We start from the raw sequence: 4,873 nt of genomic DNA, 5'->3' as shown, positions 1-4,873 counted from the left end.
TTTCTAGCCCTCTTTAGGCTGTTATCCTTCTTGTTTGGATAACAGGAAATTGTTTTCTACGTTAATGATAATTTCCTCCATCTCTGGCCTCATGTGTATCTCTCATTTCATTCGCCTCACCATTGCCGGCTGTTCCTTCAGCTGCCTGGGCTTTAAGTTCTGGAATTCCCTCCCTCAACCTCTCTGATTCTCAACCTCCTTTTCCTCCTTTGAGATGCCCCTTAGAGACTAGCTCTTTGACCAACATTTTGGTCACACGTTCTATCATCTCATTATGCGGCTCTGTCAAGTTTAGTTTTATAATGCTCCAAGCACCTTGGGAATGATCATTATCTTATCTCTCTATGCCCCTTTATAAACTCCTGCTCCTCTCACCCAACTTACTGTGTCTCCTAACTTATGGCATCTTCAAATCTGGATATACAACTCACTATTCCTTCATCCAAGTCACTGATGTATATGGTGAGGTCCCTGAGCAGATGTCTGGAGAACACCACTTGTCACATCCCACCAATCAGAGATGATTCACTTTCTCCCTACTATCGGTTTCCTAACTCCCAACCAATTACCAACCCATGTCATAACGGTACGACCAATTCCATGTGCTCTCATTTTTGCTAATAATCTCTTGTGTGGAACCTTATCAAATGCCTTCTGGAAGTCCATATAGACAGCATACATAAACGCTCCACCATGCTAGAGACCTCCTCAAAATATTAGGCTAGCTTAGTCAGACATGAACTATCCTTCACAAATCCTGCTGACTCTTTTTGATCAGCTTACACTTGTCCAAGTGCCCTCACATTGGGGCACAAATTCCGGCCTCCCCGGCTCCGTGTGGAGTCTCTACTGACCCAGGAAGGCATCGCAAAAGCCGGTTTTCGTCGCGCAGCGCACATGCAGCGAAAACCGGCTTTTCCGATCTGTCAAGCTCTGGCTTGACAGATTATCCATATCCCCACAGCCAGGACATTCGCATCGGCAAAATTGCAGTATTTACCCATATCTTGCCCAGCTAATGTCCTGAAAGCTCTTGTGCCTGGTAAAAGCAGGTGCATAGCCTACTTTTACCAGCGTAAGAGTTTTAAAACAAAATAAAAACGTATCAAAATCAAATTTAAAAACAAATTTTTATGTGAAAAACCCTGCCCACTAAGGTAAGTTTATTTTTAAACCTAATTACAAAACTTTTTAAATAATCGGAAAAATATTTTTTTTTCTAAAACATTTATTAACTTTGATTTCAATTAATTTTATTTATGTGAGGTGTGTTTTTTATTTTTTAATGTGGTGTTTAGTGTGTTTGTTTTTTTTTTCTCATTAATAGCGATGAGAACTGGTAGATACGGAGCTCCCATTGCTATTAATGAGAATGCTGTGGAATACGGTACCTGATTGGCTGTGCAGTCACACATGACTGCATCTTCTGCGTGGGAACCTGGAGGACGGGAGCGCGCTTCGCAGCGCGGGAAGAGAAGGCCTCCCCACCGGAATCCGAGGCGTCTCCGGGACCCCCAGGTAATTTTGTAAAAACTCTCCGGTCGGAGACGTTCGTTCGAAAGAAACCTCGGACCAGAATTTCAGTGCCACTCGCTCTCATGATTGATTCTTGTGCATCCCATTTTCAGTGGATTTTCTGGCCTCTTCAGCAGTGATTTTAAAAAGAACTCATTCCCACAGTTCAGAATTTTCAATCTCAGTCGCTGGCTCATTCACAAAATCATAGAACCATGGAAGGATACAGCACAGACGGAGGACGCTTGGCCCATTGTGCCTGTGCCAGCTCTTTGAAAGAATGATGCAAATGACAGAAGTTCTCAGATTCATTGTGAAACTATAATATGGACAAGTTACACTACACAAGTGATACTGATTGCAATTCACCTGTAACTGCAGTATTGAGAGTCAGCACCACAATCCACTACTGGAATATAAATTAAATGCCATAATTAATAATGTACCATTGCTAACTATCCCTGCTGTGTCATCTCGTGCTAATCAAAGGTGAATGGTAGAATTAATCACAAGCATCAAAATGCAAAAAGGATAAGTTAGAGTTGCAGATAAAATGGATTATTATTTTGTTCTCTTGCAGCAACACACAGAAGGATTTGTTGAAAGTGAGTCTCGATTGGCTTCAATGTCACTTCACGTGGGGCCCACAGAAAGAAAACATTGACTTGGACGACATGAAGTATAGATTGCAAGATTCAATACAGGCGGGTGTGAAATATCAGGCCAGGTCTTACAACCACCTCGCTTTTGTATACTGTCTGCAAGGCAACTGTGAAGAGGCAATTCAAAACTTAGAGGAAGCTGAAAAGATTCTGAGGGAGGACCATGAACATGAATTTGAAAGAAGATGCATCATCACCTATGGAAACTATGCCTGGGTATATTATCACATGGGCCAACTGACAGAGGCCCAGTCCCACCTCGACAAGCTGGAGATGATCTGTAAACAATTTACTGATGGCTCTCGGTATACAGCACTGATACCTGAAGTATACGGGGAGAAGGGTTGGTCACTGTTGACTTCTAGTCAATACTATGAAGAGGCAAAGGAATGTTTTGAGAAGGCTCTGGAGGATGATCCTGATGACACTGAATGGAACGTTGGCTATGCGACTGTTCTGTTCCGTCTGGAAGGGATTTCTGGTACCCCAGAGAGTGGTGACCGCAGCCAATCAGTGAAGCAGTTGCGACGTGTGCTGGAACTTGATCCAGATGACTCTGTAGCCATGGTGCTGTTGGCTCTAAAACTACAAGAGTTCAATCAAAAGGAGGAAGCACTGAAATTAGTTGAACAAGCATTGCAGAAGTCCCCTGATCTTCCATATGTAACTCGTTATGCAGCAAAACTTTACAGAATTAATGGAGATGTGGAAAAAGCTGTGGAGCTGTTGAAGACAGCTTTAGAAATTAGCCCAAACTCTATCTTCTTACACCACCAAATAGGTCAGTGTTACAGAAATAGAATATTTCAACTGATCAAATATCCAGGCAGCAAAGACCCTCGCAATCCTGCTTTTCAACAGAAAGCTGACTTAATCAATAAATGCAAGTACCATTTTGAAAAGGCATTTCAGTCCCGCCCAGTAACATCTATTCAACTACAACTGGATTTTGCAGGAATCTGTTCATTAAATGAAGAATATCTCAAAGCAGAGTTGATCTACAGCAATCTAATGAAATTGGAAGATACTCGTCCGGAAAATAAACAGGCAATATGTTTAGAGGCTGGTTTATTTGAACTGTACCAGAAAAGATCTGAATCAAATGCCATCAGCCGTTTTCTGGAAGGAGTGAAAGTCAGATACGACTCAATACAACAGACAAGGTGTTATAAAAACTTGGAGAAGATAGCAGAAAGACGACTTCATAGGAATCCCAGAGACAGCAAGGCCTTTGGTGTTCTTGGGTTACTGCACCAGTTGGATGGGGAGAAGTACAAAGCTATTGAGTGCTTTGAAAAGGCCTTGGAGTTTGATTGTGGCAATGAAGAATATCTAAGTGCTCTCTCTGAATTACGCCTTTCTATCTTGGCAACGCTGACTATTTCCTAGCTAAAACATTTGAAGGATGCATTAATACTCTCAGATCTATGAGCAGATTTGGTAGGGTACTCGCTTCACATATTATATCCTGCGGGCACTTTCTTTCAAAGTAGCAATTTACTCAAGTGTGTATAATTTTCAAACAATAATCTTCTTGTAATTATTCTAAGTTCCTGTGCTTCATTCAAGAATATTAACACCACTGGTGCACTAACCAAATAGGATTTGTTTCCATATCCTTAGACCTTTGCTATATGTGGAAATAAATAAAATAATGTGGGTTTTAGGGAATTAGAGTTAATTGAACCACTGAGACAGAGACATCATAGTTGTTTATGAATTACAGGGACCATTTTTAAAACAATAGTACACATTACATTGGCCCCAATTTTAACTCCAGATGGATTTTGGGTGGGTGAGTGGCGAGGGGAATGGGAAACTCAACCGTTTCTACAGATAATGGCTGACTCCTGTTCCTATGATCCTTTGGGGGAGAAATTCGTGTTCGCCAGGAAAGTTATTGGTGTCACCGGCAACTGCAGTTAACGACCGTTGAAAATGGCCGCAACGCTAACAGGACAAAATTCGTCTGGGAAGCTGGAGATTGGTGGTGCAGCACTTACCTTCCATGCAACGCCACCCTGGTGAGGTTAGTGGAGGCATCCAACCCGAAGTTCCTGTCCAGGTACGGCATTCGAGCTTCACACAGCATCTGGAAGCAACGCTGTGGAGCTCGGGATGGAACTGTGGGCAATGAAAAGGCCCGTGAATTAAAGGGGCCTTGCACTCAGAAGTAATACAAATTAAAATCCAATGAAACAATACTGTTTTCAGCCCTATCTTCCTTTCAAAAAAAAATTAACATTAATAAGAAGTCTAAAATGTGAATATTCAGCTCTTAAAGCTGAATGCCCTTCCTAACGTCAAAAAATGGTAAAAGTGCTTCAGCACTAACACAAGTGGCTCAGTAAGCCAGGGAAGGGGCACTCAGGGTCAGTACGCAGCACTCCAGCTTTGTGCATGGGGGTCAACACTGCAAGAGAGGTCCTCTACCCACAGGGGCCAGGAGGCCCTCCAGAAAGAATGATGTGGGAGAACATCACCGAAGCCATCACTGCCAGCAGTGTCACCCCCACCATCTGACTCCGGTGCTCAAAGAAGCTTCATGGCCTCAGACCGCTGGTCAAGATCAATGAATGTATCTTCAAAAGCCCTCCCCTACCAACTGCACCACTCACCTCACACACTGCTCAATGCACGACCCCCAATCACTCACCTACCAGTAATTTGTACCAATCACGAGGCACATCTCCCAT

The 4,873-nt window shown here is 42.8% G+C and overlaps 1 pseudogene; it reads left to right on the top strand.

Moving 5' to 3' along the window:
- Positions 1 to 1,413: 1,413 nt before the first annotated feature.
- LOC139256043 (interferon-induced protein with tetratricopeptide repeats 5 pseudogene) lies at positions 1,414 to 4,345 on the top strand (annotated as a pseudogene).
- Positions 4,346 to 4,873: the final 528 nt, after the last annotated feature.

This window comes from Pristiophorus japonicus, chromosome 3 (genome assembly GCF_044704955.1).
Source record: "Pristiophorus japonicus isolate sPriJap1 chromosome 3, sPriJap1.hap1, whole genome shotgun sequence".
Lineage (NCBI taxonomy): Eukaryota > Metazoa > Chordata > Chondrichthyes > Pristiophoridae > Pristiophorus > Pristiophorus japonicus.
The sequence above is the reverse complement of the archived record's forward strand: the minus strand, read 5'-3'. Positions and strand labels throughout refer to the sequence as shown.